The 15,284-nt window shown below is 38.5% G+C and overlaps 1 long non-coding RNA gene and 1 pseudogene across 2 annotated transcripts in view; one reads left to right on the top strand and one right to left on the bottom strand.

Moving 5' to 3' along the window:
* LOC102549242 (uncharacterized) overlaps nucleotides 1–15,284 on the top strand; it is a 1,084,685-nt gene that overhangs the window by 276,275 nt on the left and 793,126 nt on the right. The window lies entirely within an intron of this gene.
* Nucleotides 2,748–15,284, bottom strand: part of LOC103690176 (protein LYRIC pseudogene) — a 44,998-nt pseudogene continuing 32,461 nt past the window's right edge.

The following is a 15,284-nucleotide window of genomic DNA, read 5'->3' as shown; positions in this document are numbered from 1 at the left end:
TTCTAGAAGGTGCATCAAAATACTTTGTGTAAAATTAAGCTTCTTGTATATATTTATTTCTTCAAGAAAATATATCTCTGGCTTCTTCTGTTCTCTGGAGGAGTTACATTTCTAACATTCTTAATTTATAATAAATTTTTGTAGAAAAAATTTGTGCAAAGAAAAAAATCAGTTTTGCATGTGATCATCTGGTCCTCTGTAGTATGCACATCCAAATAACCCGTTGAGCAGCTAAGAGCTGCATCACCTCTATGGTGAGAGAAGACATGTTAACAGATGAAACCACACAGGGAAAAGTTCCAGTTCTGGCTTTAATGCAGAGGCATTGACCTACTGTTTTCTAAACTGTGACACCACTAAGCCAGGAGCACCAGGCTCAGGTGCCTTTACATGGTCTGTATCCACACTTTTAAGGTTTCATTCAGATCTCAATTTTACTCTTAGTTTCCCATTTCCAAAAAGGGACAACTTTTATTATTTTCCTTTTTATCAACCTGAACATTATTTTTAATCTTCCCTGACTTAATTCTTAGCCTCTCATCTACTGAATTGTCTGTGAGCTTTCTCTGCATATTAGAGAAATTATTATTTGGTAACAAGCTCTAAAACATCTGAGGATTTTGTTCTCATTTTGTATATCTTCTAGGCAGTAGTTTGTCTTATCTTATTATGGAATCTGTTTTACAGTAAATAAAATTTGGATGTAAACATACTCTAAAGGAAGGTTGCTAAATGCTACATTTAATCCTGGCTTATAATTTCACCAGAATGTTTTCTTACTTTTTGCCACAAAAGGTAGCATTGTGATTATTGGGAAGATGTGAGAGGTACTAAGAGATGACATAATGTTGCTACAAGGGTATCATAGTCTGAATTTGACAATTCATCTGGGCTTATATGGTGTAATACTGTTTGTAATAATTTTTGTGGCATATAGTATAAACCATGCTAGGTATGAGTTCTTGAAAGGCAAGCATTCTGCCTTCAGAATGTTCACAGAGCCAGAACAGAGTCCCATCTAGTCTGAGTAAAATTGAATGAGAAAAGTTCTTATTCACTTTTCTGCAATTTTTCTATCCACTTGAAATAATCTCACATTTTAAAAAAAATCAACAATTAGCAAACATAGCAACATGTCTCAAACTTTTATTTCAGCACTCAGGATGGAGAAGCAGACAAATCTCTGTGACTATGAAGCCAGTCCAGTCTACTTAGCAAACTCAATAAAACTAGGGCTATATATAGAGAGACTACATCTAAAGGACTTAACAAAACAGAAAAACAAACAAAAATAATAAAAAGAGTGCTTGAAGAAGTAGAACAGTCCTGGATCCCCAGCACTGGGGAGGTAAAGCCATAGAGCAAAGTCAGGCTCATGCTCACATAGTTTTTAAGATTACTAGGATACCAAGAGTTACCCACAAAACCACACAAATACCAGTCTTAGTCCAACAGGGATGGTTTATTGAATGCATACGCTAGTACTGATCGATGAGGACAGTAGCTCAGGCTGTAGACAAATATAAGTGACAGTGTTTATGACCCTTGGTCATAGCTTTTAAACAGTATCATTCCTGGTGCCGCCAGGAAACAAGCTGCTATTTACAGTGTACATGGCCATGCATGCAGTATTTGCAGTTACAGAGAGGCCTACAGGTTTCCTAGGGATCACACAGTGCCTAAAAATGGTGACAGATCACACATTTAAATCAACACAATTTCAAGCTACATGAAAATTTTTGTAAAATCATGAATCACATTCAAGAAATTGGTGCATATCCATTGCACAGGTTAAGGCAGTTAAAAAATGTATTCTTGGTAACTGGAGGCCTCAAGACAATGTCAATTAAAGCTGTCTGGCCACTTTTCCACTCTTTCTCACATGCTCAAAAACTGCGAATTACTTCATCCTAAAGGTAAAACATGTACTAGCAACTATGAGTAGACACTAGGACTTTGATAGGGAAAGGGAAAAATTAATTTGTATTTTGCCTGGAAAGTCTTCAAATCATAAACAAGAGCATTATTTGCTAGTCTCAGCCTTGTATGTATCAAATGAATAAAATAGTTTACCTTCATTTAAAATATACTCTTACTTTAAATAATTCAAGTAATGTAAGACTATCAAAAATAACTTGTAAGTGATACAAGGGTAAGTCAATTGCATTTTTTAATGCTTTAACTTTTAAAGAACTGTAAACTAAACCAAGGCAGTTTAGTTAAACAAATGATAAATGACTTCTATTTGCACTCCTGATTCTTTAATACAAATCACTACAACAAGTACGTAAGATATGGAAGACTATGCATTTGATCAAAGCACTCTGATTTTAAGTCTACAACAGATTGAAATCGTCTAAGGTCATGCATAAGACCCAAGGACTTGCCTACTGGTTTCTAGGAAGCCTTCTCTCTAATCAGAATCCATTATTCCTCAACTGCAGATGAGAAAAGGCACAATCACTTGTAAACAGAGAACTGTTGTAAAACCAGGATAATATTCTTAAATTAAGATCATTCTCATTCAATTGAAAAGACTCCCAAGTGTCTTCCAGCACTATAGGATATATTAGGTTGGCAACTTAATTTCATAAATTAACTTTCCTTTGATTCCATTTTATGATGTTTGTGTTCATTTTTTTGTTTTAAAACTTGGTTTAAATTTATATACAATTCAGTACATGTTTACATATTTATTGCATAGAGAACATAATCTTCAAGACAGTGTTTGTAAACACATATCCAATTCAAGACAAAAATATCACATTTCCCGTTTGGCTTTTTTTCTTCTTTTTTATTTGTTTTGGAGTTTTGCAGTTAGTTGCAGACCTAGTCTGTGACAGAGGTGAGGGAGGCACACTGTTTTGCTCTGTATTTGACTTGTGTTTGTCAGTGAACCTTGTAATATCTGTGGCAGTTGAGAAGAGCTCAGGAGAAATAGTAGGCAGAAGAGTCTGGATACACTGTTCATTTTTGACGTCTACTTCAGTTGGATCAATAGTACTCATGGTCTTCAGGGAACAAACGTTTTCCCAGTTTGGAATTGCTTTGCAAGTAGTCACTAGAATCTCTTCTCTAATGTCCTTTTCTAGTTCTTCTGTATCCTGTATGAAATAGTTGTCTTCACCTTGCTTCTTTTTCCTTTTTTTCTGTTTTTTCTTATTTTCATTTAAGATTGTCCAGTTGGCATTCTCTCTCCTTTTTCTTTATCATCATCTGATTACTTTTGAGCATTAGAAATCAGTTCCTGGGACATCAGAAGTAATGTTCTTTCTTCATCTAGCCAGTTCCCCTACTCCTCTGCTGGTACATTCCAGTCTGATCTGGGATCAGTAGAAAACAAGCCATTTAACTTAGTTCATTTGTCATTGATATAGGGTTATAGTCTTAGAAACTGGCTCAACAGTAGACCCAAATGGCAGAAAACACTAAGCAATCACTCCAATTCCTTTCCCAGTTTTTATCATTTGCATTACTGTTAGTGGTGTCTCGAGCCCAAGTAGACAGCGGTTTTCCTCTTGTCTGCAGAAGCAGGTGGGACAGAGTTCCATTTCTCCTTACCTGCACTCAATGGTGAGATGTCAGGAACCATAACAGGACAAGCTTATAAGTAGCAGGTGATCTTCCTGAGATGACCTGCTTCATATTATTATATAATCTGCCACAGGTTTGACCTTATTAAGCAAGGCTGTAAGGGAATTCATTTTAGGAAAGGTTTCTGCTATTAATATGCTTTCCTGTTATTATTAAACATATATAACAATCATTAAGTAATAGCCCACCCCTTTGCAGCACATCCCTGCAGATGTATGAAGATGTACTGTGTTGTAGTGATGCTATACACACAAATAGATGATTTTTAAGTCTTAATGATGATCCTATAAGAGTTTCTAAAATTATATCAGTGATTATTAAACTCTTTTATAGTGTGACTACTAGTGGGTTTTTTCCTGATAGTCAAAACTGCAAAGAGAACTCTGCCAGTCTCCCAAGTGTCACTTCTTAATTGCTCTTAAATAACCAGAATTTCTCCTACACAGAGCACATTCCAAGAAGTTATAAAGCAATTAAGGTCATAAAAAGGGAACTGACCATTTATTATAGGTGCTAGGACAGAAGATAAAGTATTGACTGAGTTTATCTATACAAAACTTCACTAGTAACTTTGTTATGGTTTTAAACCTCAGTGAACCTGTGGAGCTGAGACAGGTGATGGATGTTTACCCAGGTAATTGTTATGCATGTAAACATTCTCTGTTATAAACTTACGTTTCAAGTTATGATTTGATTTTTTGTGTGAACTTATGATGAACATTGTAACATATATGCATGTATTTTGAAAGATGTATAGGTACTGAGGACAAAGAGAAAAGAAATTTTTCCCCTTGGGAGAATTTTTTGCCTTTCCCTGCTTAGAGTAGAAAAATTTCCCTTTCCACACCTAGAAGAATTTTTCCCTTTCCTCACTTAGGATCTTTCTGCTTTCCCCCTTAGCTTTCATAGGAAACTTAATACAATTTAGTAATAAATTCTATGATCCCTTTTCAAAGTGTCCCTTTTTCTTCTGCTATTTCTGACTGACTAACAGAGGAAAGTTGGAGCTTGAGTAGTTCCAGCTGAGTTCTGGGTGTTAATCACCTAAGCCAGCAGCCCTTTACCCTCAGAAAGAGCAAGAAAGTTTTTAAGACTTTTGAGAAGTTATCATCAGCATTTCAATACAGTCAGAGAACTAGAATGTCTGAAGACCCTCAAACTTTAAAGCCATCACCAGAGTCCAACTGCACCTTCACTATTGCCCTCTCCTGGCCGGGAGGCTCCTGGCAGTGAGTCTCCTGGCAGTGAGATGAGTTTTATTTACAGACTCCATAAACAGTAAGATTTTCATTCCACCCTGAAGAATCCTGAATTTTAGAATCTCCTTTTCCAGACTTAAAGTTGCTAATTTGAACATTTAGAGGAGAATCACCTTTATTCTTCTTGGAACCAATAGGAAATGATGCAGTTGCAGGTTACTCGGTGGTGACTGTGATGGTATTTTCCAATGAACCAATGAACCAAAGTCAGTCAGTACTTTATCACGTTTAGGGGGTTGTCCTTTCTCTCTGTTAACTGATTTTAGTTTCCCAGGCTCCTTCATCAACTTCCTTTCATGGCATGAACTGCATCTGACTTGGATTTCTTATTTTTCTTTGACTTTTTGTTTTCCTTGTCTGTCTCTGGTGGCTGCTTTACTGCTTTACTTCAGGGAGTTCTAACAACTTCATCCTCTGGTACTTCAACAATCAATCTATTTAGTTTGGGCTTTTTAGACAACCTCTTCCTGTTTTTTTGTTTGCTCCTGGGTTCTGATACTCTTCAGTATGCCTGAGTTCTCGGACTAGAGCAAGTCTGGCTGCTTTCTCCCGCTTGCGTTCGCGGGTTAGGCTCCTTTGTTTCTTGCCGGCACTGGCACAATCATCAGCCTATCACTAGCCAAGAAAGAAGAGCAGCAGCCGTGTGAGCGCGCGGGTGCTCAACAGCATCAACCTGCACCGATACCACGTTTGCTCCAGCCCCCAGGGCCAGGACCAACTCAGTGTGCACACGCAGAAAACCTGGGGTGAAGAACAACTTCTGCAGCTGAACATTTCTCTGTGAGCTGGGCCAGCTTGTTCTGTCAGCTCTTCCCCCCTGTCAGACAGACTCAAGGGATGACGCCTGGGAACACAGATGCCACTGGAAGAGTCTTGGGAGGCAAGGAGGACCATCACACTTCAGGCAGAGCACATCCAGGCAGCTCCTAACTCCGGAGTAGGGAGGGCACAGTGTTCCCAGAGCCCCCAGCCAGCCTTTTGCCACTGCTACCGCCAAGAGGACATTAGCACTGGGCCCTGCTGTTGTCCCCTGGTGGAAAATGCTTGCTGTAGTTGCGATTCAAGCACGTGCAGAGGCCTGCTCGATCATGTCGGTAATTTCTTTTTTTTTTTTTCATCTTTATTAACTTGGATATTTCTTATTTACATTTCGATTGTTATTCCCTTTCCAGGTTTCCAGGCTAACATCCCCCTAACTTCCTCTCCCCTTCTCTATGGGTGTTCCCTTCCCCATCCTCCCCCCATTACTGCCCTCCCTTCAACAATCACATTCACTGGGGGTTCAGTCTTGGCAGGACCAAGGGCTTCCCCTTACACTGGTGCTCTTACTAGGATATTCATTGCTACCTTTGAGGTCAGAGTCCACGGTCAGTCCATGTACAGTCTTTGGGTAGTGGCTTAGTCCCTGGAAGCTCTGGTTGCTTGGCATTGTTGTTCATATGGGGTCTCAAGCCCCTTCAAGCTCTTTCAGTCCTTTCTCTGATTCCTTCAATGGGGGTCCCATTCTCAGTTCAGTGGTTTGCTGCTGGCATCCGCCTCTGTATTTGCTGTATTCTGGCTGTGTCTCTCAGGAGAGATCTATATCTGGTTCCTGTCGGTCTGCACTTCTTTGCTTCATCCATCTTATCTAGTTTGGTGGCTGTATATGTATGGGCCACATGTGGGGCAGGTTCTGAATGGGTGTTCCTTCTGCTTCTGTTCTAAACTTTGCCTCCCTATTCCCTGCCAAGGGTATTCTTGTTCCCCTTTTAAAGAAGCAGTGAAGCATTCGCATTTTGGTCATCCTTCTTGAGTTTCATGTGTTCTGTGCATCTAGGGTAATTCAAGCATTTGGGCTAATAGCCACTTATCAATGAGTGCATACCATGTGTGTTTTTCTATGTTTGGGTTACCTCACTCAGGATGATATTTTCCAGTTCCATCCATTTGCCTATGAATTTCATAAAGTCATTGTTTTTGATAGCTGAGTAATATTCCATTGTATAGATGTACCACATTTTCTGTATATGTCTGTAATTTCTTAAATCTGATATATTTAGAAAAGCGAATCCCAAATTTTAATGTACTTAGGGAAAACTGTTCCCTATACATGCCTATGTACACCTAGATTTAATTACAGCAAATTCACAGCAGTCTCATTCATCATAGCTCACAATAAGAGGGTATAGCTATTAATTGTGAATATAAATTGTTGTATACACATGCAATGGAGTGGTCTACAGCATGAAAGTCAACAATGAGTGACACACACAACATGGATGAATCATTTGGAAAACTAGACGCGAAGGATGCAGTGCACGCACACTCATGACACTTACTCTCTTCTCTCATGCCTCATAGTATTTGGCAGTTTTTGAATGAACATGTGGATGTGAGTATCCCAAAGTATCTTTGAAGAGAAGGTTTTCATTGCAGATGTGAGGGAGACAAGAGCCAGAAGCATCTAGAAGTATATACATTGCAGGGAAAGTGTAGTACACTCAACATGGTGTTTTAGTCAAGGTTTTTAGACTCACGATTTATGGAATGTCTCGATATATTAAGGGAACTTGTTGACTTATAGTCTGTAGTCCAACCAACAATGGTCAGCTGTGAGTGGAAAGTCCAAGAATCTAGTAGTTGCTCAGTCCCATGTGGCTAGTTGTTTCAGCTGCTCTTCTGAAGGAGATTCCAGCAGATGTGCTGCAAGTAAATGCAAGCCGACGAAGAAGAGAGAATCTTCCTTCTTCTAATGTTTTTGTTTAGTTCTCCAGCAGAAAGTGTGGCCCAGAATAAACCACCCTGGATCTGGGAATATTTTGGTTCCAGGCTGATTTTGAACTCAAAGATCTCCTTGCCTTAGTTCCCTGGGATTAAGGTGTGCTCTCCTACCTTGCCTGGGCCTAAGCTTTTTATAGCCACTATGCCTCAATATCGCCATGCCAAGATTCAGGTCAGAAACTTGTGTCTTCTGGCCTCAAGATCTGGATCACAGGTGAGCCAATTCTGTATTGTCATTCATTCCAGATATAGTCAATTTGAAAACCAGGAATAGCCATTACACAGGGTTAGTAGGCTGAACCTGGCCATGAGGAGAGAGAGGCAGTGTGAGCCTCTGTGTTAAAATATACTGAATCATGGTTCCTTTAGTTTTTTAAAACTAAAAAGTAGAAAGAGACACGCAAGACTTGAAGAAGCCCTCCTTGGAGAAGCCACACTCCTTATCTTGGATACACCTTTTTCCCCCTTATTTTTACTTTAGTTGTACTTAAAATATTATGAAATCCTTCCAAAGCTCTGCTGAGAAGAAAGAAGGAAGGAAAAAGTAAAAAGGAGGGGAAAATGAGGAAAGAAGGAAAGAGTGAAGAAGAGAAAGAGATGTGTGTGTGTGTGTGTGTGTGTGTGTGTGTGTGTGTGTGACACAGATTGATAGAATAAGTAGAATAGGAAAATGGAACCCTGTTATGGTTTAAAGAGTAGGGACTTGAATGAGCTGTTGGATTAATTTGAGTATTTTCAACTCAGAGCTGAGTCCAGTGTCTCTATTCCTGCCTAAACTGTGTGAGCGTCTCTCTCCCATAAGCTGCTACTGAGTCTCTGCTATAACTGATATCCTCATTTTCTTCTTTCCTTTCTCCATATTGCCTCTGTCTCTTTGAAAAACTCCATATTTACATATTTATTGTTTACCTTATGTCTATCTCTTCTTCCATGTCTCTTTCTAGTTTTTAGTTTTAAAAAGATTTGTTTGGTTTCTACATTTTTCTTTACTGATAAGACAGGGTATCACACCCAGTACCTTGTAATAGCTAGGAAAGCCTGAGTTCCATCTCTATCTTATGTTAATTAGTTTGGTGTGCTTGTATTCTTTTTACTCCTCCTCCTCAGTAAATGCACCTTGATAGAAAAGCATTCTATTTTTTGTGTCTTAAAAATTAATTCCAAAAGAATTAGTGAAATAGAATACTGATAACAGTAAATTAAATTATCTTATTTTCTACCAGAAAAAAAATGACTTTAAGGATGCTTGAAGATTTAAGAGAAATTCATTGAATTACAAGTAAGGAGTAATTGCCTGTTTAATGTATATTAAGGAGCATGTTTAATATTTTTTGTACTTTAGCTATTCTGAATTATGACAGAGATTTTCCTGAGTTTATTTTCATGTTTATTGAGTGTCACCCTAAACTGATTGTTATATGAATCCTGCTCATGTGTTATATTCAAGAATAAACAGATACAGTGCTCTTGTCATGTGAAACCTATCTAATCCAACATGCCCACTTCTGGAAAATAGACACAGGTATATTTGACTTTATTACTACTGCCAAGGCTACTGTCTATAGAGTTTCAGAAGCTATCATATATCTGCCTGATGTCAGGGATTATTCTTAATAAGTGAAACCAAACCAACAACAACAACAACAACAACAACAACTCTACCATATTATATACCTAACTAATATACTTATGTATTTTTCTTACAGACAAAAATATAAACTCATCATTTTGACCCTAAATTCAATATCTCCAGATTATAAATCAAAGTCAGTTCTGACTTTAACTGACCACCATCAATGTAGTTGTACCATTCAACATGACCAGAACTTCTCATATATTAACCATAGTCCTTTTGCATTTAAGATGAGAACTAATTTCAAACTACAAATATCTACCATGTTAACCATTGTACTTATACAGTTAATTCATATGAATAATGATCCTGATGTTCTGTGGCTGATCCCCAGAACGTTTTCTTCACAAACACAAAACTGTCCTTGAACAAATATCTATCCCTTTCACATTGCATTCCTATCATTATTCTAATATCTTTAAATTTTTCACTATACAATTCATTTGTCCTTGGGGTGGGTGAGCAAGTGCACATAAGAGAGATTACTTGTATGGAGGTTAGAAGATGTGTTTTGGAACTGTGTCTGTCCTTCCATGATTGGAACACCGGATTGAACTTTGATCATCGGGCTTCTTGGAAACCACCTTTACCTGCTGAGAAGTCGTGGCAGCCTCATCCTTTTAGCTTCTGTGTATTTGCAATAGATTGTTTTAGTTACTACAACTAGATGGAATCACATATAAGCACGAGTGGTCAGAGCACCTAACACAGGATCTGTTCTGTCATCTATGTTTTAGAATGTGTCAACTTTTGTTTTTGAGGATAAATCCTACACCGTTGTTTGTGTACACCATGTTGTCTTCATGCATGTCTTTGTTGATGAACATGTGGAGTGACTGCATCTTTAGCTGCTGAAATGATTCTACTATAAAAGTGACTATGAAGATACCTTTTCAAGACCCTGATTTTATTCTTTTTTACTCAGTTTAGTGTCACATTGTTCTATTACGCTCCCCTTGATTCTGCAACACCTCCCTTCTCCTTATCTTTGATTTTGTTTCTGGTTTGATGGCCCATAACCATGATTATATATATATATATATGTATATATATGTATATATGTATATGTATATGTATATATATATATGTATATGTATACATGCTAAGAGATCCATATCCTTGTTTCAGAAAGACCATGTGTTTTCCCCCTGTGTCTGTGTCACCTGGCTGAGTTCTTTGTAAGTTCACCTAGTTCTTGAAAATTTCATGATTTCATTTTCCTTTACAGATGAATGAAATTCTGTGTCTAGATAGCACACTTCCATTATCTGCTAATGAACTGCTAGGGTAAACATTGCTTTTTTGGCTATTCTTTATAATACAGCAGTTTACATGGATGTGCAGTATCTTTCTGGTAAGACAGAGATGTTTGGGTATATGGTCAAAATAATATATCTGTGTTATATTGTAATCCTAGCTATATTTTATTTAGAAATCTTTGTACTTTGTAATGAATAGAGTATTTTCCCCTCAAACCACTGATTGTTTTTCTATATCATCACCAGCATCTGTTAATGTCTATTCTCTTGATATTCATCATCCTAAGGAGTATAATGGAGTCTCAACATATTTGTAATTTTCATACCCTGCTAAATTAATAGCTAAATATGTTGAACACTTTTAAAAGAATTTACTACTTATTTGTATTTTATCTCCCAAAAAAACAAAACAAAACAAAACAAAAAACTTTTATTTCATTAACACATTTGTTTACTTGAAAGTTGTTGAAAACACACACACACACACACACACACACACACACACTTATGGTATGCATTCACTGATAAGTGGGTATTAGCCCAAAAGCTTGGATTACCCAAGATACAATGCACAGACCACATGAAGCTCAAGAAGGATGACCAAAGTACAGATGTTTCAGTCCTGAGAAGGTGGAACAAAAATATTCATAGGAGAAATATGGAGACGAAGTTTGGATCAGAGACTGAAGGAAAGGCCTGGAGATTCAGCCCATGTATAGCTACCAAACCCAGACAATGTTGCTGATGCCAAAAAGTGCAAGCTGACAGGAGCCTGATATAGCTGTCTCCTGAGAGGCTCTCCGAAAGCATGACAAATACAGAGTCAGTTACTTGGAGCCAATCACTGAATTGAGAACAGGATCCCCAATGGAGAGTTAGAGCATCAATGGGAGGAGAAGCCCTTGTTCCTGCCAAGGCTCGATACCCCAGTGTAGGGGAATGTCAGGGCAGAGAGGCAGGAATGGGTGGGTGGGTGAGTGGGGGAACACCCTCATAGAAGCAGAGGGACGGGGGATGGGATAGGGAGTTTATGGACAGGAACCAGGAAAGGGGATAACATTTGAAATATAAATAAAAAAGAGTCCAATAAAAAAGAGGAAAAAGAAAAGAAAGTGTTGAAAGATTTTTTAATCGTAACTTTTCTTTATATATTCTAGGTTTTAAGATTCTTGCTAAAGTGTACAAAAGTTAATGATTTTCTCCCATTCTGTAGGTTATATGTCTACTTTCCTTTAACATGCAGAAAGCTTTTTTCTTTTTTATTCTTTTTTTATTAATTATTTTTTCGGGCAAACATCCCCCTAACCCCTCCCCCTCCCCCTCTATAGGGGTGTTCCCCTCCCCATCCTCCCCCATTACCGCCCTCCCCCCAACAATTACATTCACTCGGGGTTCAGTCTTGGCAGGACCAAGGGCTTCCCCTTACACTGGTGCTCTTACTAGGCCATTCATTGCTATCTATGAGGTTGGAGCCCAGGGTCAGTCCATGTACAGTCTTTGGGTAGTGAATTAGTTCCTGGAAGCTCTGGTTGCTTGGCATTGTTGTTCATATGGGGTCTCAAGCCCCTTCAAGCTCTTTCAGTCCTTTCTAAGATTCCTTCAACAGGGGTCCCATTCTCAGTTCAGTGGTTTGCTGCTGGCATTCGCCTATGTATTTGCTATATTCTGGCTGTGTCTCTCAGGAGAGATTTACATCCGGTTCTTGTTGGCCTGCACTTCTTTGCTTCATCCATCTTATCTAGTTTGGTGGCTGTATATGTATGGGACACATGGGGGGCAGGCTCTGAATGTCAATGAGGGTGCTGGGTACCTGGAAGAGAATGGGGGCCAAGAGACACAAAGAAGGACGCCAAGACAAGAGTTTGATCAAGGTGACAATTTTACTCTTAGCCAAGACTGAATTTATACCATAACATGGGTAACAGAGGTGGGGCGAGTAAGAAACATTTACACAGGTCAAGGACACAATATTTGTGTGGTCAGGGAATAGGCTGATGTTGACAGGATGTCAGAAAGGTCACAGGTTTGATGTATCTATTAGTCAGCAGGATGTTGATTTTTCAGAAAGGCTACAGGTCATCACATTGGACGTCTTGATGTCAGATGTATTTCTCAGCAAGGTCACAGCATTATCATATTATTATTCATTTTGACCACCAGATTTGTATTAGTCTTCTGCAGCTGGCTGGGGAATTTCCATGAACCCAGTCATACTTAACCATAATAATAACATTAATAATGGAGAGTTTCAAGGGTATTGCTCCCAACATGAATGGGTGTTCCTTCAGCCTCTGTTCTAAACTTTGCCTCCCTATACCCTCCCAAGGGTATTCTTCTTCCACTTTTAAAGGAGGAGTGAAGCATTCACATTTTGGTCATCCTTCTTGAGTTTCATGTGTTCTGTGCATCTTGGGTAATTTGAGCATTTGGGCTAATATCCACATATCAATGAGTGCATATCATGTGTGTTTTACTGAGATTGGGTTATGTCACTCAGAATATTTTACATTTCCATCCATTTGCCTATGAATTTCCTAAAGTCATTGTATTTGGTAGTTGAGTAGTATTCTATTGTGTACCATATTTCCATATCCATTCCTCTGTTGAAGGGCACCTGGGTTCTTTCCAGCTTCTAGCTATTATAAATAAGACTGCTATGGACATAGTGGAGCATGTTTCTTTGTTATATGCTGGGGCATCTTTTGGGTATATGCCTTAGGTAGTGCAGTGTCCAGTTTTCTGAGGAACCTCCAGACTGATTTCTAGAATCGTTGTACCAGTCTGCAATCCCACCAACAATGGAGGAGTATTCCTCTTTCTCTACATCCTCACCAGCATCTGCTGTCACCTGAGTTTTTGATCTCAGCCATTCTCACTGGTGTGAGGTGAAATCTCAGGGTTGTTTTGATTTGCATTTCCCTTATGATAAAGATGTTGAACATTTCTTTAGGTGTTTCTCAGACATTTGGAATTTCTCAGCTGTGAATTCTTTGTTTAGCTCTGAACCCCATTTTTAATAGGGTTATTTGTCTCCCTGCGGTCTAACTTCTTGAGTTCTTTGTATATTTTGGATATAAGCCCTCTATCAGTTGTAGGATTGGTAAAGATCTTTTTCCAATCTGTTTGTTGCCGTTTTGTCCTAACAACAGTGTCCTTTGCCTTACAGAAGCTTCGCAGTTTTATGAGATCCCATTTGTCAATTCTTGATCTTAGAGCATAAGCCATTGGTGTTTTGTTCAGGAAATTTTCTCCAGTGCCCATGTGTTCGAGATGCTTCCCCACTTTTTCTACTATTAGTTCGAGTGTCTCTGGTATGATGTGGAGGTCCTTGATCCACTTGGACTTAAGCTTTGTACAGGGTGATAAGCATGGATCGATCTGCATTCTTCTACATGCTGACCTCCAGTTGAATCAGCACCATTTGCTGAAAATGCTATCTTTTTCCATCTGATGGTTTTGGTTCCTTTGTCAAAAATCAAGTGACCATAGGTGTGTGGGTTCATTTCTGGGTCTTCAAATTTATTCCACTGGTCTATCTGTAGCTCCCGTGCCTCTATCTTCCCACTCTTAATATTTTAAGACATGCCAGTAAACTCTAGATAAGGTTTTGATTGCATAGGTATAAATCAGTTTACCATATTTCTTATTCTAATGACTTGCCAGGCAATGTGAAGTCTCTTAATCCTGCAAATTTTTACAGTAGTATTGACAAAATAGAGACTTTAGGAAATTTATAAGGTATTTCTGATTCTCTGGGGGGGGGGTTATGAAATATTTCCCAGACTGGCCTTGAACTTGCCAGGGAACTGAGGATATCCTTGAATTTATGGTGATTCTGTATCCACTTCCCAAGTATTGCTACGATAGGAATGCAACACCATGCCTGATTTATGGGCTGGAGGTCATCTGAGTTTTTAATCTTAGCCATTCTGACTGGTGTGAGGTGGAATCTCAGGGTTGTTTTGATGTGCATTTCCCTAATAACTAAGGATGTGGAACATTTCTTTAGGAACTTCTTAGCCATTCAATATTCCTCAGCTGAGAATTCTTTGTTTAGCTCTGTACCCCATTTTTAAATAGGGTTATTTGGATATCTTGAGTCTAACTTCTTGTGTTCTTTTTATATTTTGGATATTACCCCTCTTTCAGATGTAGAATTGGCAAAGATCTTTTACAAATCTGTTGGTTGCCATTTTTTCCTAATGACAGTGTCCTTTGCCTTGCAAAAGGTTTGCAGTTTTTATGAGGTCCACATTGTCCATTTTTTTATACTAGAGCATAAACCATTGGTGTTTTGTTGAGAAAAATTTCCCCAGTGCCCATGTGATCGAGACTCTTCCCCACTTTTTCTTCTATTAGTTTGAGTGTATCTGGTTTGATGTAGACATCCTTAATCTGCTTGGACTTAAGCTTTGTAAAAGGCTATAAGAATGGCTCAGTTTGCATTCTACATGTTGAACTCCAGTTAAACTGGCACCATTTATTGAAAATGTTAACTTTTTCCATTGGATAGTTTTAGCTCCGTTGTCAAAGATTAAGTGACCATAGGGGTGTGGGTTCATTTCTGGGTCTTCAGTTTTATTCCACTGATCTATCTCCCTGTCTTTGTAATAATACCATACAGTTTTTAATCATTCTTCCTCTGTAATACTGTTTGAGATCTGGGACGGTGATTCCCCAGATCTTTTATTGTTAAGTATAGTTTTAGCTATCCTGGCTTTTTTTGTTATTCTAAATGAATTTGAAAATGGCTGTTTCTAACTCTATGAAGAATTGATT

The sequence above is a fragment of the Rattus norvegicus genome, chromosome 7 (genome assembly GCF_021556685.1).
Source record: "Rattus norvegicus strain SHRSP/BbbUtx chromosome 7, alternate assembly SHRSP_T2T, whole genome shotgun sequence".
Taxonomy (NCBI): Eukaryota; Metazoa; Chordata; class Mammalia; order Rodentia; family Muridae; genus Rattus; species Rattus norvegicus.
This window is presented reverse-complemented; position numbering and strand designations above follow the sequence as displayed.